The sequence below is a fragment of the Dermacentor andersoni genome, chromosome 9, assembly GCF_023375885.2.
Source record: "Dermacentor andersoni chromosome 9, qqDerAnde1_hic_scaffold, whole genome shotgun sequence".
NCBI lineage: Eukaryota > Metazoa > Arthropoda > Arachnida > Ixodida > Ixodidae > Dermacentor > Dermacentor andersoni.
The window spans coordinates 40,181,610-40,207,033 of record NC_092822.1 but is presented as its reverse complement, the minus strand read 5'-3'; the positions used below and the strand labels follow the sequence as shown (position 1 = coordinate 40,207,033).

The 25,424-nt window shown below is 47.9% G+C and overlaps 1 protein-coding gene across 2 annotated transcripts in view; it reads left to right on the top strand.

The window, feature by feature from the left end:
- Positions 1–25,424, top strand: part of LOC126527712 (beta-1,3-galactosyltransferase 5-like) — a 155,899-nt gene that overhangs the window by 111,266 nt on the left and 19,209 nt on the right. For both annotated transcript variants that reach the window (XM_055068897.2, XM_050175586.3), the window contains exon 2: positions 2,725–2,794. The gene's annotated coding sequence lies outside the window, so the exon portion shown is untranslated. The remainder of the gene's footprint in view (positions 1–2,724; positions 2,795–25,424) is intronic.

Genomic DNA, 25,424 nt, shown 5'->3' with positions numbered 1-25,424 from the left:
CTGCTCCGACGATCTATAAATCTCACACCGTATTCGTTCCTTTCTGATCCTCCTCGTGCTTTTCTTGCTTGCCTCACTCACGTATCTGTTTTTTTTTTTTTTCGTCTGTCACGGCACAATTACCTATATTATTCTGTGTCACTGAACGCCTATAGAAGTTTTCGTACGATTAATGACCAGTTGGCAAAGCGTATTTAACGAGTCATCCATTTAAGTATGATAGCCAATAGGGAGGGCAGATGAAAGGATGTTGGCACGCGTCCAATAGTGTTTATCCCTGCGTACGGTTATCAGCCAGTATTTAAGCTTCGCTTAATGCACTCCATGACTTGCAATATATAACAGCACCGAATGCAGAGATAGAATGAGTAAACCTTCGTAGCTAGGGTGAACTCCGGCATTCTGAAGTGATAGCGCTAAGCTCTTTAGCGTGGCCTGCGCCTATGGGGACGAACAAGCAGCGGTGATTATAGATTTTATCCGAACGAGAAACCGTTAATCCGCTGCGATTCATTAAGTCTTCCCAACATTTCCTACAAAGGTGTTTTCTTTTTGTAACCATGCATGCTTAAACTAATAATTATATTTGACTACTGTCCTGTACAAATTTCACTTACGAGCGAAAGTCACCCCACGCGCTTTTTTCGTCTCTGATTTGTCTTTTGGCGTACTTTAATGTTCCAAGACACTATTATTTTTTTGCAGTTGCTCTTCTTGATTAAAAAACAGCAATCTCACGCTTCTAGCATTATGGTCTCTAGCGGCGTACGTGTATTACGCAGACCGCCAGAGATCAAAAAGAACGCCTTGAAGTTCTTATTTGGAGAAGCGTCTGAAAGAGCATGCCGCAGTCATCGGTCTCTACAAAGGCCGCCGTTCCTTTGCTACGGTCAGCGTTCAAAGCCCTGGATACGAGAAAAAAAACTAAACGTAGATAAAGGGGGCCCCCACCGTCCCACCTGCACAACGCCAATCAGTGTGGATACCAAAGTCGTTACGCGCGATACTCATCTAACAATCCACGGTGCCATTACTAAACCACCAACGACTAACAAGATATATAATCACGTTCAGATTGAAATGGAACACGAACCGAGTCACAACAACGGGAATGGCTCTGATGACCCCGCCACTGAGCCGTATAATCCGGTTTGTAGGGTGTCGTAGAGGATGGCCCGTACGGTACGATGAACACGATGCCGATATCGTTTAGTCTTGCAGTGTGGGAGAGACGGTGATACCGTGTCGCGGTGTTTGTTTACAACGTATGCTTGTTACAGCAAAGTTGTTAGTGCAGCTAAAAGTGCTTTCCGGAGAGACATCCCAGACAGACAGACAGACAGACAGACAGACAGACAGACAGACAGACAGACACAGATAGATAGATAGATAGATAGATAGATAGATAGATAGATAGATAGATAGATAGATAGATAGATAGATAGATAGATAGATAGATAGATAGATAGATAGATAGATAGATAGATAGATAGATAGATAGATAGATAGATAGATAGATAGATAGATAGATAGATAGATAGATAGATAGATAGATAGATAGATAGATAGATAGATAGATAGATAGATAGATAGATAGATAGATAGATAGATAGATAGATAGATAGATAGATAGATAGATAGTACTTTGCAAAACTTGCTGTAGAAGTTTTGAGGACCTGAAAAAATTAGTATATAAGCCACCAAAGTGATCAACGACGCGCTCATTGGAACAAGCCTCACATACAGCGAAAATACAAAACCAGTGAATAGATGTACGAAAATTATAAAACGAATATAACGATAATTTGGAAAAGGTAAATTGGATGTTGCACATCATTTCTGAGGGGAAGGGGATATATATATATATATATATATATATATATATATATATATATATATATATATATATATATATGTATGTATGTATAATATGATTCGTACAGTTTGAGCCATATAGGTCCGTTAGGGGAGGCGCATGAATAAAAGATTATGCAGATTGCACGCACTGTGGGATTGTTAATTTCGCAGAAAGCTTGTCGACCTATATTACATTTAGGTTCTGTGAAGTGCTACCAGATGGTGCGACGTGTTTGAGTAAGGCGAACAATTGTTCGTGTGACCACGTAGAAGATCGTATGACGGCGACCGCGATGGTGATGGCATGGCCATGGCAGCACGCCGGCTGATCAATTGTATTTATTTGACTTCGACGTAGAAACATTTCTATGTGTCTGGTTACAACCTGTGAAGATCGCAACGCCTTTGCGATGTAACATAGTCGTTTTCATTTTAATTCGGAGGTTTTATGGCCCAGAACCGCGATATGATTTTGAGGCACGCTGTAGTGGGAGATCGCGGTTGACCACCTGGGCTACTTTAACGGGCGTCGAATGTCCGATACACGGGCGTTTTCGTCCTCGAACAAGTCTTGCTGTTCTGCAACCGTCAACCTTTGGTTCTCACTTGAATGAAAGTAGAGTTTCGAAGCAGTAATTCACCATTTTAGATTTGCTTAGTCTTGCTCTTTATTGTCTTTCTAGAGGGCAATCAGTTTTAGGAAGGACCAATGGCAGGATCTGTGACATGTTGTGCTGAACGACCCAGTGGTGCTTAAAATTTCATCAGAACTGAACTGCCATTCACAAACCACGTTTGAACACACACACACCCGCCTGCAGGGATATTCAGTCGAAATCTCATGCAGTGTTCCACTTCATCTTGCAGGGGACTGCGGACGGACGGCGCCCTGTCCAAACCAAGTTCACTTCGGTCTGGTGCTCCCTGGCCCGTTGTTGTGAGTGCTGTTCTTTACTTCTTCTTATCTTAACCAAATGTTTAACTTTTCTTAGCATAACTATCCCTGTTCCGCCGCGGTTGCTCAGTGGCTATGGTGTTAGGCTGCTGAGCGCGAGGTCGCGGGATCGAATCCCGGCCACGGCGGCCGCATTTCGATGGGTGCGAAATGCGAAAACACCCGTGTACTTAGATTTAGGCGCACGTTAAAGAACCGCAGGCGGTCGAAATTTCCGGAGTCCTCCACTACGGCGTGCCTCATAATCAGAAAGTGGTTTTGGCACGTAAAACCCCATAATTAATTAATTAACTATCCCTGTATGGTTATGTCTGTGACTGCTGCATCTGCGAGACAGGCGGGCGCATTAGGATTTTTACCTCCCCTCTCTCGCCAGGGTATGGTCGCAAACCGGATGTTCCCATCTGGTTAACCTCCCGGCCTTTCCTCTTTCCTCTCTCTCTCTCTCTCTCTCTCTCTGTCTTCTTGCTCCTGTTTAGCGGTCCGAGCCAAAGTTGAGAGAAAGGGGTGCAGAGAAAGTGGGAGCAGGCATCGCGTGCGATGCCATCTTACGTCACAGCGTCGGCTGGGGAGCCGGCACACTAGAACAATCGATAAATTGCATGCCGCAAGTCTGAACGCACTCAGTCCCGGTTTGTTCAGGAAGATTTAAAATAATAATGATACCTTCTTACGTCTGGCGAACGGCTCACAAACACTTTCAGAACACACAGTACAGCTACCAGTAGGTGAAACCGGCTGAGAAATTTTTGGGATCACGGGGAAAAAAAATTCGCAGAGAGTGTGAGGCCTCAAATCGAAAGCTGTGGTGCATTCTTCCCCGTGCGACTTCGACATAGTTCAGTTAAATTTCGGACTCTGTGATAAAGTTCGCCTGAACATATACCTCCTTCGCTAATTTGACGCGCGGTAACCTTATGCGGTCAGCTGGCACGGTGATTGACCGGTAGCTATAACATGGTCAAATGCTACATGTAAGGCACGATAAGGAAAATATTCCCCTACATCATATGCACACGTACACAATCAGAATAATTGCAGAACAATTAACACGTGATGTGCAAGGTGCTGCTAACGTTGGGTCTTCAGAAAGCGGTTATAATACAATTCTTGAAATGCAAATAGGAAAGTCAGTCATGTAATGCGGGTGCTTAATAAACCAGAAAACAATAACGAGATAAGACGGGTGAAAGTGAAGGGAACGAAAAAAAAAAAAAAAGAATGATGGCGACGGCGCCTTCAAGTTTTCGCATTAGCTACTCGTGAGGTCACAAATTTTAACAATTAGCAATCACATTCTCACTCGATGGCTTCTGGAAAATTTTCTTGCACGAAAGCTACCCGCCCGAACACGCGCAAGTACGCTGACACGATGACGTCATCGGTTTTCCGATTTTGGCGCGAGATTCAAGAGGCAGATTCGCCCTTAATTGTATCGGCTAATAAATATTTTCGCCCCCGTTAGCTATACGCTAGTGTGGAGTTACTAAAGAATTATCTATCACTCCATTTTTATTACATTTCTTAGAGGTTCGTTTGCGGGGCTTATCTGCATACCATTTAAATTCCACTTGGCGGGGCCCGCCCTTGTGTCTGTGGCGGCCCAATACGAGGTAGCAGGTACGACTACCCAGCCGCGGCAGCTAATTTAAGCCCGAGTCAGAATGCCACAACCCTTTCTGCAGTGCCGCACTCTCGGTCCACGTTAAAGAAGGTCGGGTAGTCGAAGTTAAATCGAAGTTCAGCCCCTCTTAATGCCCTGAAAGCGTCTGCCAAATTCTGTCAGTTTCTTTAGGACGCTAAACCCGATTTAATTTCTGCTATTCACCGTGACCCTGACGTTTTCCGATGTTTATTTTTTATTTTCAGCTGTAACGATATTCTTCGCTTTCATTTACAAGGAAATGTAAGCTCTGGGCTTGCTTCTTCGTAGCTCGGTCGCCTGTGGGTGCAGAGAGTTGAACGCAGCTCTTTTAAAGCCCGAGAATTTTCTTTATTCTAGAAAGCACTGTCGCGCAGAAACACCACATAAAAACAATAACCCATGAGGATTCTATACATTGTTTGACGGTTAACCTCCCTGCCTTTCTCATCTCTTTCATCTCTCTCTCTCTCTCTCTCTTCGACGGAGGACGCAAATCGCCCTTCTCCTCGCCGGAACGCAAGGAATGGCGTTCAAAATGCGTGGCAATCTTTCACAGCGGCCACCCGAGAAATATATGTACACTATATTCATTCTGCGGCATTGGGGGGATCGTGGCTGTGCTGACCGTGCTTCCAGTTCACAGACATAAAAACAAGGACAAAACAAATAAGGCATAATAATAAAGGCCTTGAAATCGAAGACTCCGCGGCCATATTAAGCCTCACGGTCTCTCTGGAGTACTTTTTCTTACGTAACGATCGAATGCATGTCCTACGCGGCCCGGTCACCGCTACGCAATAATACCTCGATGCGTTCGCAGAAATATATGTCCACACGCAACACAAGCCCCAGGGCGAACGCGAATGCCAAGCAAGGACCGACTGAAACAGAACGGGTGATGAAAAGAAGGTAGGAAGAAACCTGAAGTCAAAGAAGCAGAAAGGGCGACTGGGAGGTCTGCGTTGTAGCCGGCGCATTACAAACGTCCGCGCACGGGAAGCATGAAACGCGATGCGTTCCGCATTTTCGCTCGTATTACTGGTACCTTCTAAAGCGCCCCTTGTGCATTTGAGCATCGACGGCGCGATCACGGTTGGTTTTGATTTCGGGGTGATGAGAATCCGGATAACGCCCTGGCCAAAATGCTATAAGTACATTGCGGTCTGCTCCTGGATGACTCGAATACTCTACGGAGCCGTGACGGATGATACGAAGTTCTCCGCACTTACCTACTACTAAGAGATTATAGTCTAGCGTCGTCCACGCTAAATTTTGACGTCTGCGAACGCTTTAACACCACGAAAGCTGTTACTGCTAACAGCAGTATATTCTACACATTACGTACATGTACGTACATTAGGAATACCACAAATACTGCGCCTCATATTAGTATAGTATATGCTGCTTTTATGGGCGTACGCAAGCTGTAGACACGAAGTACACAGTAACATTCGCAATCGTATTAAGCATTGGTGCACGTTATCACTATACATAAAAAAAATGAAGAAGTGCCAAGGTTCACTGACGACCTAAACTTGATCAACGGGGGTATAACAGGGCCCGTATTCTCGAGAAAGCTCTTACACTGCAGAATTGTTCGTAAGAGCACATTCCAGCCAATCCTGATGCTGAACATAACATTAGATAAAGCAGCCAACCAATAGGGAAAAATCACCTAAACACGAAAATCTTTAATTCGACCGCAGGTGTTTCTGCACCCAACGTTTCGACAAGTCCCTACATCCCTCGTTGCACCACTGTTGCTCATTGCGCACCAGAAAGTTACTCAGAGAATAAACAACATTGTTAGGGGGACTAAGAGCTCGTACTCTGATCCTACATTGCGCTCGATGCGTAAAATAGGGACGTTTAGATTAGGGGTCCAGGGCTTAGGGTGTCCCCCAACAGGCGACCGCTTTGCGTTCGCGGTCTGCCCCGCCCGGGAAGGTGCTTTAGAATAGGGTTCCCGGCCTACGTTGGCGTCACGGGATTGTATCGCCCCCTTCCTGCACGCGGAAGGAAAATGAAAACGTAATGACAAATAAAAAAAAAGAAAACATGAAATAATGCACTCCGTAATATTTTACAGGCTGAAAATTATGCCACAGAGTTTATTATCTTCACTTTTTATTATTTTCAATAATGCTTTTTCCCGTCACTATTGAGATTGACGACGCAAAGCCGGTTTGCGCCGTTTAGGGCACACACGCCATTTCTGAAATCTGGCGTTGGGGGCGGGCGCAAACACAAAGACACCGTTTGGGTTCGGCGCACGCGCTGTAGCCAGAGGCTAATTGTTGGAGGCCCCCTATCTTTGGGGGGGACCCCTATCCTAAAGCAGTCTTATAAGCGCGACCATTCCTTGGGGACAAGTCAAGCCCCCGAAGGGGGCATACTTTTCTTGGAGTGTGCCGCACAGCGCGAGCAGAAGTGAAAGAAGGCACCTCTTGCAAAACGCGTGACCAGCCGATCGAGACGCCGTCTGTCTGTCTCAGGTTGATTGCATGCGCCAGCCTTCGTACCCAGTGGCGGCTTATAAGAGATGAGATGCGGTACGCGTGTCCAATGCGGTCGCGGGGTGCGCACGATACGAATCAATCGTTCCGGTGTTTCGCCAGCGCACGTACCGTTGCTCATCCGGATCGGCATACGAATGGATGCCTATACGCCGCGTTGCGGATTGCAGTCGTCCAGCGCGGTGGCGCTGCCGGTCGGGTCGCGCCAAACGAGAGCGCGGAGTGAGACGGATGGATATATCACGCAAGACGAGCCAGTCATGCGGACTTTTAATACGACCCCCGTAAGCTCCTCCGATGACGGCCGCTCTGACGCATGGACGCTGTTCCCGTCTGTTGCTCCAAGCGAGTTTCCTGCCGACGTCACCAGGGGGAAACGTGGCGCCAGCGTCGGCGAGAGCTGCAAGCAGGGCAGCTCAGCCAGCATGGGAACGATGGGCAGTGCGTGGGTTTGCCTAAAGATTGTCGTTCTGTCTTCAAACAAGTTTTGCAATTTGGCGAACTGGTCATTTTCGGCGTAACGTTGAGTTGTAGATGCGACAACCCGCAATGATTATGTCCGTGCACAGAGTCTTATTTCCTTCATGCGTTTAAGCGAACATGATTGCTTAGAAATGTAGGCACAGAGGGCAGATAAAGCGCAATAAATACACCTACAAGAACGTTTGAAACCACGCTCACGATAATTAGACAAAATTCATGTAAGCCCATTATACCCACGTAGACGCATCATCCCTGTGGTAGCTCAACAATCGCAGTGTCACAGCTTTCCCTAGTATGGCTTACAAACGGCGTCAGAGAACACCAAGCACAAATAAAGAAGGCGATCTCACGGTGCCTTGTGGTCGTTTTAACGATTCCCTATGGCGGCATTCACACCAGCGACTGACGAGCTACTCGAGGCTACCAGTGTTCACACCGGCGAACGCGACCTACTCGTCGCCACGCCGGAATGGCTCGCGATTGTTGTCGTTGCCGTCTGCTCGCTCTCAACCACGGCCACGTAAAACAACCATCAGCGTATTCCAACGTCCTGTTCCCACGCAGCTGATTGGTTCAGCAGATCTGAGACTCCGGTCGCGGAGCTGAAGAATCAGTCAGTGAGCTACTTGGGGAAATTCGTCGATTTTGAATCTAAGTGACCGACTGCGAGCATCGCTTTAGTCGCCGGCGTGAATGACACTTATTCGTCCTTCGTTTCTCTCTTGTTCCATTCGTGAGTCATACCAGGATGAACTCTAGCGCTGGAATCGCTTAGCTACCATGGGAATAGTTCTGACCGTCTTGACGTCTTTCTGTATGTCCATCGTGTTCTATAGCATCGTCTACAAGGCACAAGCCACGACAAGCCAATAAACCCAACAATACGTCTTCACCAGTTTGTCTTCAGTAATGTATTTTTCTTTTTTTTTACCTTGCTGCGGGACAACAGTGTTTGCGCCGGCCAGTCCTGGCACTCTTCTGCTCCTGGAATGTTTCCACTGCTCTCCGCCGTCCCCTTTCTCTTTTCTGCGGCTAGAAACACGGTCCATCCAAAGAGGACGAAGTGCGGAAAGGAAGCTATTGCTGTAATATTACAATAATGCATCAGGCCGGAAGGAATACAATGGTTTGCTCCAAGGTCGTCAAATCCATGGCCCACTAGACGAAGCATGTGCTCAGACTAGAAGTAGTTACACGGCTCCTTTTGAACAATGCAGGGACTTAATATCAGCGTACAATAATAAACAGGCACTTTTACACCCTTAAAAATAAAGGTCATTGTAGTTACTGATTTGTTGTCAAACTATTTACTATACTATGGTATAACTGCCGTTGGTAACCTAGAGTTAGTAACATTACTGGCTAAACAAGGTAGTCACCGTTACTAACGGGTCTCAGCTACCAGTTCTAAACGCAGTTCGCACCACCGAATACATAGTTTCTAGCCTATAACGCATATATCGGACCCACTATGGAATATGTCAAAGCTGGTCCGATGTACGCGTCGTAGGCTATGAGCTTTGTATCCAGTGGTGCTGGCTGCATTTAGGATTGGCTGCTGAGATTCATTAGTAGCAATGAGTACCTTGTCGAGACATTAATTTTAGTAACTGTACCGTTACCAACAGTAGTTATACCAAGGCAGTAAATAGTGCGACAACTTAGTAGTAATTACAACGGCCTCTTTCTTTCTTTTTTTTTTTTTGCAGTTTGTGCATGCACACTCGGCTTCTATATCACAACAGCTGCATAAAACTTGTCAGCTCTGTTCGCCGCGAAATCGAACTTAACGGTGCAACACCGTTGCTGCATTAGTCTGGATATGTGGCTAGCCGCGATTACAGCAATGCGCAAGATGGCCGCTTAGCTGTACTTCGGTTTCAGCCAAATTTCTTGCAATAAAATGTGCCGAACGGCAGTGAAATGGTAATAAACTGTGCTGCTCCATCCGAGTTTTACCCGAACTTTCGGACAACGGGGAACTCGCACTCACGCAAAGTGGCGTAGTAATGGGGGGAGGGGGGATGGAGTAGGGCGTGAGCCCCGGGTGCCAGTTCAGAGGGGGTGGGCGGGGTGTCATATATGTCCAAAGAACCCCCTCTTTTCACCGGTTTTGCTGGGCGTAAATGGTAAAGAATGCTGCGGTAACCAGCAGCCCGAGCGCATGTACCACGATGTACCAGATGCGTAGTGCCCTAGAATTGCCGGCTTAGTACATTTAACTAAGTTAAATGCGATCAAATTATTGAAAGAATACGCAACTATTAACTGAATTAGTATGGCCCTTTCATCACCATCGTCAGCCTGCTTAATGTGTCCACTGCAGGACGAAGGCCTATCCCATGCAGCCATGTACGATTACCCCTGTCCTGAGCCTTTCTTAATTTCATCACACCACCTAAGCCTCTGCCGCCCTCGACCGCGCTTTCCCAACTCTTGGCACCCTTTCTTCAACTGTAATAGACCGCATATTACCTCTTCTACACTTTACATGGCCTCCCCACCTTTTTTTTTTATTGTTGATTTATAGAAGTGAAACCAAAAGACAGATTTTAGTCATCTCCAATGGCGACGGTTACTTCTTTTCCCGTAAGAGCAGCAATAACATCGAAGCATTGTAAAGTGAGAAGTAACGTCACAGATTTGGAAAATGTAGAGTTTTAATTAGGCATGCAAGTAAATAAAGTTCTGGTATACTCTACATACACACTAGACTAGAGAGACATAAAGCGAGAACAGGTTGCACAAAACACTATGCTGAGTCCCGACCCTACCGAACTACATTTATTCCTCTTAATTTTATCTAGAATATCGGCTACCCCCGTTCGCTCTCCAATACACACTTGTCTTCATCTCCCTTAATGTTACACCTAACATTTTCTTGTTCCATCGCTCGTTGCGTGGTCCTGAGCGTGTTCTTAAGCTTCATCGTCGGCCTCCAGCTACCGGGGCGAAATTCAAGAACGCCCATGTACCCTGCATTGGGTGCACGTTGAAGAATCCCAAGTAGTCGAATTTAAACCGGAGTATCCCACTACGGCGTCTCTCATAATCAAACCGCGCTTTTGGCACGTAAAATCCCGCAGAATTACTGTGGTTTTGGCAAAGAAACCCCACAATTCAATTTTTAACCTCCAGCTAAGACGACCTCTCTACCTCTCCTGTAAATAGAATCTTTCACTTTCTCTCTCTCTCTCTTGTCAACTTCCAAGTATCTGTCCTGCATGATACACCCCTAGAACGAAGCGATCGGGGCGCTTTTCTTTTAAACGCTTGCGGTAAGGCGCTGGTCACGACCCGGTAATGCCCTGCCATATATGCTCTCCAATCACTTTTTTTTTAATGTTTCAGATGTCCTTCTCATGATCCCGAGTAGTCTACGACTAACTGGCGTGTGTAAACGTGATCTTGCAAAGATTCTATTAGCTGACTGTCGCTCACGAATTCTAGTTCTCTTGCTAGGCTATCATCGAACGTTACCTTATAGCCTTCCGCATAATAATGTTCCAACCTACCCTTCAGTATCTTATCAATATCCCGGCGCTGAGTTTGACGCCTCAAAATGCTTATTGAAGTGCGGGAGCCTCATTTCAAAGGCCATCGTTGGCGTACTCGATATGCTGGAGTGAATTTTCAGCTGTGAATAATTTAACAAACCAGTTACTCATTACGTGCAAGTAATTAATGCAGTAATTAAGCTGTAACTGGAAGAACATTTCCTAGACTTTTGTATTTGTTTTTCTACATATGTACTCTCTATGCCCAGAAATAAATGTCAGCGATTAGGTGACATTAATTGGAACACGTATTAGTTTTCCTTTATGTGGAACCGCAGTGTTTGGGCAATGCAGGATTAAAGAACTCGTGCGCCCCGCGTTACGCCGTATACACCGCGCACACTCGGCAAGTGTCGCGCTAGAGGTGTCAAAAAAAAAAAAAAAATCAATGCCCCCGCCCCCCTTCCTACAAGAATCTGCAGCTCCCTTGTTTCCCCACCCGTCCTCCTCCCCGCCTGTCCGTCATCGTCCGTGCTTTTCTTTGCAGTCTCTTCTTTTGCGCCTCCATAGGCGATCCCGGGGCTCGCGCCGCCAGGCGCGAACTCCCTGTGCGCATAAGCACACACCCCGCTGTTACACTCGGCCGGGTTTTTCTTCTTTTTTTCCTGTGTGCGTACGGCAAACAGTGGCCGCGGTGCCAGCTCGCCCGCACGTCTGCGATACTGAACGAGTGCCTTGCAGAGGCGCTTGTACACATTGCGTGCAAGCCTCGTGTGACGACGGAGCGAGGGAGGTATATAGCGAGTGCTGGCTGTGCCAGGAGCGAGGCCCCCGCGGAATTCTATGCGCCGAACACGGTGAGCGTGTTACACAGGGGGCAGCACGGTAAACAGAGGCGGTGTTAGCGTGTAGCCGGGGAACACGCTCGCTCCGCGAGGGTACACACTGTCGCGGCAAGAAGTATAAGTGAATTGATTATGACATCCAGCGCGCCTGTGTCCGAACTGTATAGCTATATCACGCGCGCACGTCATCGACAGACTGCTTTTACAAAACGATTGTAACATATAAACGTTGTGGTCCACTGTTAAAGGGGACACCCAGAAGTGCGCTCTCGGTTGGCTGGCGATCTATACCTGCGAGCGCCGGGGCTGAAGCTGTGCCAGTTCAGTGCAGATGCGTATGCCTCGCAGGTCCTCCTCGCCACGTATACTTCACTAGAAGACGAGTGGACACTGTGCTAGTACCGAGCGGCACGTCGGCGCTATTTTAATACAGTTAGCATTATTCGGATTCCTATAGTGCGTTTTCCGGTGTCTATTTAGATTTTATCTATCTGTCTATGGAATCTAACCGTTTCCCCCGCCAATGTGGGTCAGTGGGTGGGCCATGGTTTAATGGGTAGAGCATCGGGATGCACTGCTCAGGGAATCGGGTTCAGAACCGACCGTTGGATCAAGAGTGAGAGAGACAAAAGGGAAGAAAAGACAAGTAGGTTAGCCAGTGTACATACCGCCTGGCTACCCAGTGCTGGGGAAAGGGGTAAAGGGAATAAAAGGAGAAGGAAGAGAGAGAGAGAAAAAAAAAGAAAAATGCACACAGTAACGCGATGTTACGCGCAACAATAGTCAAAGGCGTTCGCACAATTCACATGTCCTTAAGAACTTGAGCAAAGCCCTTAAGGCCTTGAGTGCCGAAACCCGTCCGGACCAGTATCCGTTGGATCAACTTGAGTCACTGGGTATGGGCTATTGGGTATGGGCCATGGGGTATGGGCCATGGGGTATGGGCTATGGGGTATGCGCCATGCGGTATGGGCTATGGGGTATGGGCCATGGCATATGGGGTGTGCGCCATGCGGTATGGGCTATGGGGTATGGGGTATGGGCCATGGGGGTATGTGGCGCTATTGCATTAACCTCTTTGGCTACAACTTGGGTCAGCAGTGCAAGGTTGAAGATGAAGAAGACGACTGTCGACGTTAATGCGATTAGCACATACCCCTAGCTTCTACGCTCTACTTCTACAAACTCCCATATTCGGCTGCTGTGCCCTAGAAGCAATCTACGAGATTCTGCGTGTCTGCACAAAGTGTACATTGGCCACCGAGGCAGGGTGAGCCGACCACCATTTCGTCGATGAAATGAATCGAGTCGTCAAGCACTGGCTGCACGCGATCATGCAGCGGAGTCAGAAATTTGTGGACAATAAACCTTCATAATTGCGCGACCTTCGCCGCCGTCAACGTGCGCCAACTGTTTCGTTAATTCCACCATCATAACAATCTTCATCGCGTATCATGCATGCCCAATTACAAACCCATTGTAAGAAAGCATGCTAATCGCATTATCGTTGCTAATCATCTCCGAAGGATCGATACTCTAGCATTTCTTTTTCTTGTCTCAAGCGCTATAAACTTCCCCAGCACTTGGCGCTTTTACACGCTGCTCCCGCCACACCCGCAGTGCAAAGCACGCTGCAGACGGTGCAATCAGCTGATTGCATGCGTACGGCAGGCAAGCGGGAAAAGCAAGAAGAGCACCAAAAAGAGCGGGCGTGCGACTGCACGGCAAAGGCGCGCTAGCACATGGATCGGAACTAACATCCATGGACCGATTGGCAGCTTCTACCCTGGTGACGTCACGTTAGTGGCGCCACGAATCCTGAAGAAAGGGACCGGAGAATACCGCATAGCGGCACGCTATTGTGTTTCAAGTCATCGAAGGTTGTTAAGAGCTCCTACAAGGTTCTGCGGGCATTGCATACTGCAGCTATATGTGACCAGCTTCTATGATATTGACTGACTTCCGCGAATATTTCGACTAACCATTGCCACTGACAGGGCCCCGTGCATTTGTCGGTGGTGCCTGTATGACATGTCTGCTCGGTATGTCGCCAAACCGAATGTGTATACATTGTGCGCATCCTTGGCCGGGAAAGGGGCTACGACGCCGATCGTAGTATAACTACGGGTTACGGTGTCTTGAAACGAGCTGTTCTTTCAGAGACTATTTTACTGCCGTACAAAGGAAGGAAGCAATTGTGTCCTGCAGTAAAAGTGCTTTCTAATAAGGAACACGTGCGTCCAGAAGTGTTCACGGCGATGAAGAAGAGGCGTGCCGGTGCTTTAGACGTCCCCCATTTGATTTGTACTGTTTCTATAGCAAGAAAGAAAGCCCCAGATGCCTTCCGTATTAGAGACATGCGCGGAAATAAGGGGTCTTCGGTTGCTCGTGTCTTCAAGCAGCTCCCTGGGCGGTCGGGGCCGCGATGCCTACAAAAAAATATCATATGACACATATAGCACTTATTCAACAATAATACCGTACGACCATGTGAAAACATGAAGAATATATGTTCATATGACATTATATATGTATATATATATATATATATATATATATATATAAGGCACATTCTTTTATATGATGTGGTTTGTGTGTCAATGAGATTCTTTAACAGGGCTGTTTCGCCTTCATCGAAGATAAATTCGGCGAACGTCGCGGTCGAGTGAAATTATCCAGTGTATGACTTGATATCTCGCGGTATTCTGTGCATGATGCGTTTGTGGACTGGCATTGGTCACTCTACATCGGATGTTGCTTGTTGCTGTCACGTTGTGCACGTCCCTTCATTAGGTTCATCCCTGAGCTTGTATTAAACGTTAACCAGCTCGCGTTACGCATTCATGCTCGCACGCGTAATGCGAAGACGTGGTATCGTTCCCCTCCTGCGGCAAGTTGTTTTTTCACCCACTTTCATCGCCATTAATTTACAATTTCTTTAATTCAATTAGTAAGTACAAGTGATTTCCCCTATGTTTTCCTTGGTGTGTTTTTTGTTGGCTTCTCACGATATGACCAAACTGATATATGCATTTGCAGTATGGCCGTGCAAATATCGCGCGAGGGACTCCGCAAACGAACCTATATCCAGGGGCTCCGTTATCGTCGATCAGTCCTATCCCTCTGCGAACGCACTAACCCCTTCCGCGATATTGCTTTCCGGGTGTGCGGGCATATCCTGCAAGCGAGCGTCTCGCATCATTGCTTTCGGGCGCAGCCGGAGGCGGCGGTGGCGCCACCGCCTGGCCAATCTCGGCACTAATGGCATGTTTACGCCGCACGCGCCCTCAAGCTCCGAAGGGCGGCACGAGGCAGCACCGAAGCCGGAAATCGACTCGACGCCATCGCGCCGCCGTTGTAGCAGGCAGCACAATTGACGGAAGAGCGGCGCCCTCCGGAAATGGAGTCGAGTCTGTTTTGTCGCGTGCCCGGGCATGCGTACGAGCAGCGCATTGTTATACGGTCGAAAGCTCATAACGCAGTCGCGCGCTTTCCCGATCTGATCGCTTATCCCTCCAGAAATTTTTGTTTTGTTTGTTCGCTATACGTTGTCGTTTGCTTTGTAATCTTGGGAGTCGTTTTCTGACGCCCGTGGTACCACGCTGAGCCCACCCATATTGAGGTTAAAGCTCAACTCGCTTCATTAGGCAGAGTGCATGATCTCGGGAAGAAAAAAAACAGGTGGCGTTATCCCTCCCTTACATACGTTCCTTACTGCACTCATTGTCATTCTGGTACTACGGCTGCCTTTTATTGGCGTTTTTATGTCATTTTTCACGCACTATTACCGGTAAAAAAAAATACTGGGATATGTTCGCCATCGCTTACCCTATGAACAGTTTCCGCAGCCTCATCTCGATACTGAAGTGCTCCTACACTTAATGCTTGGGTGACTACTTTATTACCTCGTCAGAGCTGGCACGTGTACTGCAGGGTGCGCGATCTGGCGTGTAATATTTAGTCTGACTACGTTTTGCTGCAATCAACTACACACAAGGAGAAAAATATGCTACATTATAAAGGTGGTCATTCTCAAGACTTGGGTCAAGAAATCAACGCTATAGGTACCGCTTCCACAACCGCACAGATACAATAACGCGGAGAGCGTTTTTTGAACAAGTACACATACGATGTAGAAGGTGCCTAATGAATAAAATTATTAGATTACCACTGGCTCAGCCTAAGCCATAGTGTCAACGTGATGCGGTGCGCCGGCGGCAGGTCGCGCGGAAGCTGCCATAGTTCGGATGTCTTTCGGACAGACTTACTTCTACGGTCGGGACGAAAGTCAATGTTAAAAGTGTTTTATACATCAGTCACTTGTCATGAGGCTCAATTGTCCGGGGGAGGTGGGGGGCGGCCGCTGCAAGAGACAGACGCGCGTGCCCACAGTGCCGGAAAAATCCCAACGGCGATCTCCCCGACCCTGGAAGGTTCAAGGATCTAGGAGAGTGGAAAAGACAAAACGCACGGCCCAAACAAGCCGCGGCTCGCGGGCCAGCTGCGCGACGTAACGAACGCTCCGCGACAGCGGGAAACAATGGAGAGTGCGCGCGCGTGGCCTACGTGCGCGCAGGACCACGAAACGAGGGCGGCGGACGCCTGCAGGAGGAACGCCGATCGCTCCCGTCGCCGATGCAGTCGCGACGACGAGGACAGGCCACGCATGCACGCTCGCGGTAACGACGACCCCGATTTCTCGGGTCAGCGATAACGGTGACAGGGCTATGAAAAAAGGGGTTTGTAGCGAGAAAGTGAGCGAAGCGGTGCGCATCGCGGCGTTATATGGTTGAGGGAAAGTCCCGGGGATCGGGCGACGGTTATTCGTTACTGCGACTCCTTCAGGGTACCTCGTCACGCGAGGCTGAAAGGGGGCGCCACTTTTCCCGGCGCTCTCTTACCTGGCGATAGCGGGTCGTGATTGGTCTTCGGGCTGGTTCGCGGAGGCCTCTTGTCTCAGGACCCTTGTGCGTCACGTTCGCCTCCGAGATGTGAAGTCCGGCAAACAATTGTGCAGAAACAATCGACGATGATTGTCAATGTGATCGAATAGCGTAACGCTTCTAGAAGCTATAGTTCGCTTTATTAAAAAAAATAAGAAATATGCTAAGAATAGAGACCCAGGAAACGCGAGTGTGATGTTAGTTTGACTCCTACGGAGCCATGTTCCTCGAAGACGAAGAGCTACCGCTTCCTGGTGCTTTTACGTGGCGATAACAATCTACGTTTGGTGTTCAAGTTGGTCCATGAAGGCCTCTTGCCTGAAGCCTCTTGCGTGTCATGTCTGCCTCCGAGATGTGTAGTCACGCAGAATATTAATTGCGATAGCAAGTTATGCACCTACCCGCGTATTCGACCAATCATTCTCAAGCTTTCCTGCAGCGCTTCGAGGCCTATGTAAGACAGCAGCTAAGCTCTACTGCGAACAGAAGCGGAGATTAGCGGCGATTATGAAGCCCAACTTTAGTATATAGACATGCTTATTCACGTAATACAACTTCAAAGCTGTCTTGCTCGCACGGCCTTAGTAGCACTGCAAGAGCTCCCCTAAATGACCAACCGAATATGCCATTAATGTTTGCACTGGTTCCTGTTATTCTGTCTCACTCTCCGCGATAGCTCAGTGGCTATGGTGGGAGCACGAGGTCGCGGGTTCACTTACGAACGCGGCGGCAACATTTCGATGGAGGTGAGGAGGGGGGACATGCATAAAATGTTCGTGTACCGTGCACTGGATGCACGTTAAACACCACCTCGTCAAAATTGACCCGAAGTCCCCCAATACGGCATGCCCCATAATCACAGCGTGATTCCGTCACGCAGAACTCCAGAATTTTATTTGTTTTATTGTCTTGTCTAAAACCGAAGCATTTTGCGTGGTGTCATAAGGGAGATCACTCAGACAAAGAAGGTACAAGAATGAAAAGAAATGTTGAAAAGGACCCAAAGGTGTACGCCGGAATCTCCAAGACAAGGGCCCTCATTCGCTTTGTACATGCTACGTGGTATGTACTAAATGTACTAACTAATATGTACTAACTAAATGTTACGCGAAGAAACGTTTCGCCCTCTTCGCCATTGCGCATTGCCAGCGCAAGTTTGTCAGCGTATTTCATTGTAGCTACACTTGAAGCGGCGATTGACGCACTAGATCGCGCATAGTGCTCAAAAGTTGAAACATGAACAATGTTGGAACTACTCCAATGCGTTGTTTCGTTTCCAGATCCATCCGTATTTGTAACAGCGGCTTAAAAACGTAGAGTCGCGTCCAATATTACCTGCAACGCAGGTCCCCATAGCTGAAGGGGCTCCGAGACTGCGCAGACATAGGGTAAATTCCAGGCCTAAACACAGCTTCAATTAGTGGTATTCATTAAACCGCTATTTCGCGTGTCAGAGCCACCACGCAGCCCTGGAGCCCCTTCGACCACGAACAAGAATGTGGCAAGTCACATTGCACGTCACTGTACATGCACTTTAGACCACTCCGTGCTCAGAAACCGGCTACAGAGCTAATACACGTCGCACTTCCATATAATAACGCGTAGAAGATGGTAGTTGCTGTTTGGGTTTCAGTTTTTGAGCACTGTCTGTCAGCAACACCATGCACGAGAAGGAAGTGAACTTACAAGTCCTTTCAGTTACAGTTTTCTTTGCTGAAAACCATTAGTTTTTCGCTTCTTTATCGACCTTGCGCCCACAGGCTTGCGGATTGGGGATGTGTCTGTGGTCCCAAGAACTTCCCAGAACGGCTACCCATATGGCCAGAGAAATTGGATTGTGATCATCATCAACAGCAGCGTATCACGGTAATTCGATGTCTTCATTTTATTAGACCTGCTCCTGATAATATCGCGACCCCACTATGAGGAGTCAGCTAGGAGGAGGAGGAATGAACGTTTATTGTAAGAAACAGCGAGAAAGTGTCCTTTCTTCGCCCTAGGTGGGCGGCTCTCTTAGTCCAGAAAGCCGTTGGCTAATGCTGCAGCCCGGGCCCGGCCCACCAGGCTTCGCTGATCTTCCAGGCTCTGTGCCTTTAACATTGCCTCCCACGTTTCTTCGATCGCTTGTAGCAGTTCTGAGGCATCATCTTCACTGTTTTTCTCGCGGTGCGGGCACACCAACACCATGTGTGGGAGCGTGTCTGGTACGTCACAATACCGGCATAGGTATGAGAATTTGGTGGGGTACATTCGTTGCATGATAATTCCATGTACCAGGAATTGGTGGCAATTATAATATATGTATCACTGTCTGAAAGCATAGAAGACACATTGGTAGAAGCGGTTATACCAAGGGACATCGAAAATAACAGTGAACAATAACTGTAGCATAGGACTTCTCTTGAAACAAACAAACAAAATCTTAAAGGTAGGTCGAACAGAAGCATCCCTACGTCCCAAAACTGTCACCTGGGTGAGCTGGTAAGGCAAGATGTTTCACACTGCGAAAAACGTGATGAGGAAAGACACTCGCGACATCGTCCGAGAGTTTGTTTAACGTGTGCTACTACGTTGCCGGAAACAGAAGAGCTACCCGCGGCGTTGTGGCGTTGCGCTGTTGGGCACGATGTCGCGTATTCGATTGCAATCAACGACGGCAGCATTCCGTCGGAGGCGGAATGCAAAAAGAAAAAGCTCTTGTGTGCCGAGCTTCGGCCTTCAAGTGCCCGTTAAACGATCTCAGGCCTGTGATACCAGTTGTGTAATGTGTCCTTCACTTCGTTCCTCCCATTATCATCCCCCATTGTGACCCTTTTTCTTCCCCTCTTCCCCTTCCCTTACGTAGAGCAGCAGGCCAGATGCTCCATTATCCGGCCGACCTCTCTACATTTTCCAATCATTAAAATACTTCTTCTTCAGGCTGTCGAAATGCATCCTGGGGCCCGCTGTACGGCGTTTGCCCCAGCCGGACTGAGCCCCCCATTCCGCCTACGGATCTAAAAACCTCAAAAATTCAGCTCAGTGAAACAGCTCACCTGACTTTTTATAAGCTGAGAAGGTGCCTGGTAGGGATGAGGTGCCGAGTCTATCCCTATTCCTTTCCCTTTTTTCACTTTATTAGTAGTCCTAGTGGCGCTCTATGGACGTTATCACTACGATCGGCCGCTCTTCAGCGGCGGATGATGATAAAGAGAACAGAATCGATTGACAGAAATTCCTCAATTACAACGGACCTGTTGACAGCTCCTTTTGCAGAGACAGGCACTGGTCGCGCACTTGACGGCGCCTATTTCACTGTCGTCTTAATTCTGAAACTTTGAGACGTTCAGTTTTCCGGCGGTGTGCGTTCACACTCTGTGTATGCCTGGACAGAGTACGAGTACTCCACCTGCAAGTGTGACAGCTTTCACAGGACAGAGCCGGTTACAGGAGCAAGCAGTTACTGCTGGAAGAGGAGTCACCAAGACTCCCTTGGTTCTTAGAAGAGCTGAAGGTAGACATTAAAACAACACTAAAGAGAAAAAGAAATGTTTGATTTGCGTCATTAAGTTACCCTTCCACAATAGCAAAACAGCCACTCCTACCGCGCAAGACGGAAAAGACGCAAAAGCGACAGTCCTGTGGCAACGCCGCATTGAAGTTCCCGCATCAGCTACTCGATCGTGATGTCATGCATTTTGAGCCATCTCCTCCGGTCTAGTTAAGTCTTCATAGATAAAAATGAACGACATTGTATTCTAAAGGAGCCAAAGACTCCACTTAGGAAGAAACCTCAACAACTTCTACTGAACCACAAAGGACGAAATTACCCGCCGTGTTTGCTTAATGGCTATGGTGTTGGGCTGCTAAGCACGAGGTCGCGGGATCGAATTCCGGCCACGGCGGCCGCATTTGGATGGGGCGAAATGCGAAAACATCCGTGTACTTACACTTAGGTGCACGTTAAGGGATCCCAGGGGGTCGAAACTGCCGGAGTCTCCTACTACGGCGTGCCTCACAATAAGAAAATGGTTTTGGCGTGTAAAACCCCCTAATTTATTAAAGGACGAAATGCCAAAAGCAAAAAAAAAAAAAGAAAGCTTTGTCATCCATGGCGTCACGCTAACGTACCGGCTGCTTTGTTTCGGCGCGAAATTCAAAAATCAACTTTTGACCGTTAATTTTCTCTTCAAGTCAACCTATCACCACGAAATCAGCAAAGCTAGACTTCCTAAATAATATTTTATCAATCTAGACTGATTCAGCGCTTATGCTTAATGTCCCTTTAAGGTCAAGAGAGATAACATTTCATTTGCAGAAAACTATAGATCCACTCTGCATAGGGGAAGGAAAACGGGAAAGAAAAAGATTAGTGAACGGTGATGATACACTGAAAGAGCTATGCACTACATACAAGTTAAATACCTTGTAGCATCTCTAAAGCCGCGTCTCTATAGTCGAGGGACTTGCAAGAAAACTAGAGCTAACCCTAAAGTGCAAGTCTTATCTCGCCGCTAACTTCGATTTCTGTATCTATATATAAAGTTCGGGGTTTTTAAAGTTCATGTTTCAAATTTTATCGAAACGCACCAATTTTTAGGGAAGATTATTAAAAAACAGGCAATAAATCTAAATAATGCTTCCAAACTTGACACAAACTTAAGTCAAATCGGTCAGTCGGTTGTCTCATACAATCAATAACGCGTTTTATATCTGCTTAAGTGGCGGAGCTAAAACACACTTTTAACCCTAACAGTGTTTGGAAGAAATTTGCTGCCGTATACAAGTACATTCAGCTGTCTACCATCACGAAAAGACTTTGTTTTCTTCATTTCAACGAGTTTCTAAATTCGAGAATATTCAGAGGAAAACCGGCTATTTTCACTCCGGTTATATTGAATCATTAAAATGGTACTGCCTATGCAGGTTGTGGCGTCCCTAGAGGTATGCCACAAGGAAGCGAAGTTATCAACTGAACCTACGCAATCTACAAATAATGCTTTTTTTATTGCTGGTTTTGTGAGTGTGAACCTGCCTTATCTCTGTCGGAATATCATGAAATGCGTGATTCTGTCAAATCGATAGTGCATCTCGCCTGATTTACACGTCCAATTAACTTACTGGCCGTAGTTGCTGATGATTATCGGCTGGCACGTAGCAACCTAGGTATAAGCCACCAATTTCTCATTGTAGCCGAGCCTCCAATGTCGTGGACCACGAAGGCAATTTTCATAAAAAATGCACTGAGGGATAACCTCGAAAAAATACGGGGAATTTGAACATGCCAACGTCGTAGACAACCTCATGCTGCTGCGGCACCAATTTGATCATTCGCCTTCATAGGCGCCGCGTCAAAAGAAAGGGAAAAGAACTTCATTGGAAATTATGCGGAAGCCAGTCGCAAATGGAAGGGGCGCATCGTATACTGAGAAACCGGGTGTCCGGAACTCCCGCTTCCTGTGCGTTATTGGAAGGTCGCCGCCGTACGTCGCAGTCTGCTCGCTCCGGTTGTGTTCGTTGCGTTAACCTCACTTTTACGTGTGCCGCTGCACGCAAACCCGATCACGGTGCAGTACGTGCGAGGAAGTCCTCGACTACGATTCTCCGGTAATTGGAAAGCAGTGCACTGCTTGCAACTCTTAATTCCATCGCAGGCTCCCGCACGCCTTATTACATTCCGGTTCCAGGAAGCCCTTCCAACCGAGGGTGCCGTCGCTTAGTCTATATGGAAATTTATGGTACGTTTTCTCCACTGCGTTTTAGGCTGCGCAAGAACTTTCGCGAGGTTAAACTGTTGCTTACTGTTCGAGGCGCTTTGACTTATCCGTTCGTAAGAAACTTAAACGTCCGTGATAGTCACGTGGTATGCCGTAGCAGTAATTGCATCAGCACACGCACACGAGGGGGAGGAGGGCGTTCTACCCCGGCGGCGGCTGCGTACGGCGCGGCCGTGTGGGCCCTATCATGAAATCGATCTGCGATGTGAGCTCAGTGCGGCGAGCACTGATATGCTCGTGTGCGCTGTGTTCTAGCCGCTTAGTTCGCGCTGAAGCGAGATATGTGAATGAAACAGTAAACCTAATGAACATCTCCAATGAAGTCATAAAATTAGGCCATAAATGTTATGAAGTCGTAATCAAGCCATGAAGCTAGACCAGCAGCACCCCTACTTATATGCGAAAGTTACCAGTTTATAGAGAGCGAAATGAACATATATGCGTGCAAAGAACCACGGGCTAAAGCCCGGAATACGTGGCGCGTTTTTGAGGCGATTTTCGCCTCACGGCGCCGATTTGACGCCCGGCGTTGAGAAAAACGCCCGCCGCCGCGATCAGGACCGGCTAGATTTTGACGCGGCGCGCACGCGTCTGACGCTACCGGAAGTGCCTGTCGGTGTCACTTCCGTCTGTTTTCGGCCGGAGCGGTCAGCCGTCTCACCGTTGCTTGCCGTCCCTTGAACACTTCGCGCGCGTGCGCTGGTCAGCAGCATGGCTACGTCGGCGAAAGCATACCGGGTAATGTGTATAGACATATTAGTGGGGTATTTATTGCATAATTTATTAACTATAACACAAGCAAACAACATATAAGCATTGTTCGTTCATTTAGTGGTAGCCAAAACATTTTTGCCTTGTCTGGCCACACTGCGGCGGCGTTCACCGCTCGTACGCCTCATGTAGCCTGGCCGGCGTCCCGCCAGCGCGTCCTTTTTTTTTTTGGGGGGGGGGGGGGGGGGCGATATTCGCAGAAGAAAAACGCCCCATGTAGCCCCCGCTTAAGAGCGATGGCCTGAGTTGCTAACTACGGGTTCATTGGCTAAGTTACACACTGTGCTCCTGTGCTAAGGCACAGAAGCAGCCGATGTAAAATGTAGTCCCCTCACCTCTAGCGCAGAGAGTCGTTTAGCAGTGAAGTAAATTCTTTGTAGTATGACAATGCTACATTAGGTGGATTCCAACGTGAAATGTCTCGTTGTACCAGGCATCGTTCGGCGTTTGACCTACGGGTTCGTTACGGAGCGGAAACACTGCACCGGATGTGGCAACGGGCATTGCGGAAATGCAAGACGTTGCGTTGGTGAACTTTTCTCTCCCTCTCGCTCTCTTTCTCTGTCTCTTTTCGACCGACAACAGGGGCAGGTTGCCTCCGCGGAGCATTCCAGCGCTCCATATCGGCCACTTCGCGGTGTCAAGGCGCAATGCGCTCCATTGTTACGAGATCCCTGCTTACGGCGGCCAGGAAACAAGAGCGTGCATTGATAACGAGAGGCGTGTGCTGGTCTCGCCATTTGCGTGCCCCCTCGGCTTCCCTGCTGCTCGAATTATGATTGCGCACGCACGCGCCGCTGCCCCCGTTAGTTGGATGAACAATTAGGAGTAGCCAGCGTCTTTAGTGGGACCCCGGACTAGCCGATGAGGCTATGGGTCCAACTACTGTTGTGTACTATCTTTCTGTGTTGTATACAAATAAATGAACGAATGAATGAACAATGAATGAGGTTTACTAGGAGAGCGGTATCTGTTTCGGCCTTTGTGAGAAGGACAGCGCTCTTCTAGCGCAATATTCTGCAATCATCGCGATTTGACAGCAGGCTGACAAAAACCATAGAGTTTCATACAATAATTACTAGAGCTGCAATGGGGCGGTTCAGTCATCATGGTAATTATGGGAAGTACATGGATTTGCCTAAAGTTCGTCCTTCTGGCTTCAAGACGGCTTCGTACCCGCCGTGGCTGCTCAGTGGCTATGGTGTTGGGCTGCTGAGCACGAGGTCGCGGGATCGAATCCCGGCCATGGCGACCGCATTTCGATGGGGGCGAAATGCGAAAACACCTGTGTGCTTAGATTTAGGTGCACGTTAAAGAACCCCGGGTGGTCAAAATATCCGAAGTCATCCACTACGGCGTGCCTCATAATCAGAAAGGGGTTTTGGCACGTAAAACCCCATTTTTCAAGAAAGGCTTCGTGACTTTGTAAGCTCGTCATTTCGAACAAGTTACTGCGTCATGAATAATCAAATAAACATTAGCGAAATTGTCCGACGGCAGGATTCGAACGCAGGACCTCACGCACAAAGGCCCGATGTCATTACGCCACGGAAGCACGCATCGACAAGCGGCATAAAACGCCCTCGTGAATTTACCGCGGCCAAGCCGGTTCCTTGAGATGCTTGGTGCGTTCCGATGCGGCCACCTGCTCAACAAGCTGAACCATTGCGATTAGTAGCCATTATGCGTGTTTGCAGCCTCTTCTGCACTTCTATATGTATAGATTGCTCTGAAATTTACGACAGTGACGGCGTATAAAGCCAGTAAACAGAACCACAAGAACGTCTGAATCCACCAAGCACGGAGATAAGACAAACACATCTCCTTCCCATCATTCCCACGGTGGCTGAACGATTGCAGCGCTCGCGTTCCCTCTAGCAGTTATTGTACGAAACTCTATGGCACAAACTGGACTTGAGGACAGGCACACGAACATGAAAGGACGCGCATACGCGCAGTGCCATGTCTCTCGACAGAGGACGCTTGCTTCGTTAAAGGGCGTTAGCATACTGTATAGCATACCTGATTAACTCAAACATGCTGGATGATTATTTCTCATCGCACCGTTTCTAACGAACATGCCGATGAATCATCACCATCGGCGCAAGAATGTCTGCTTGTTTTTATTTATTTATGTGTCCAACATAAGACACCCT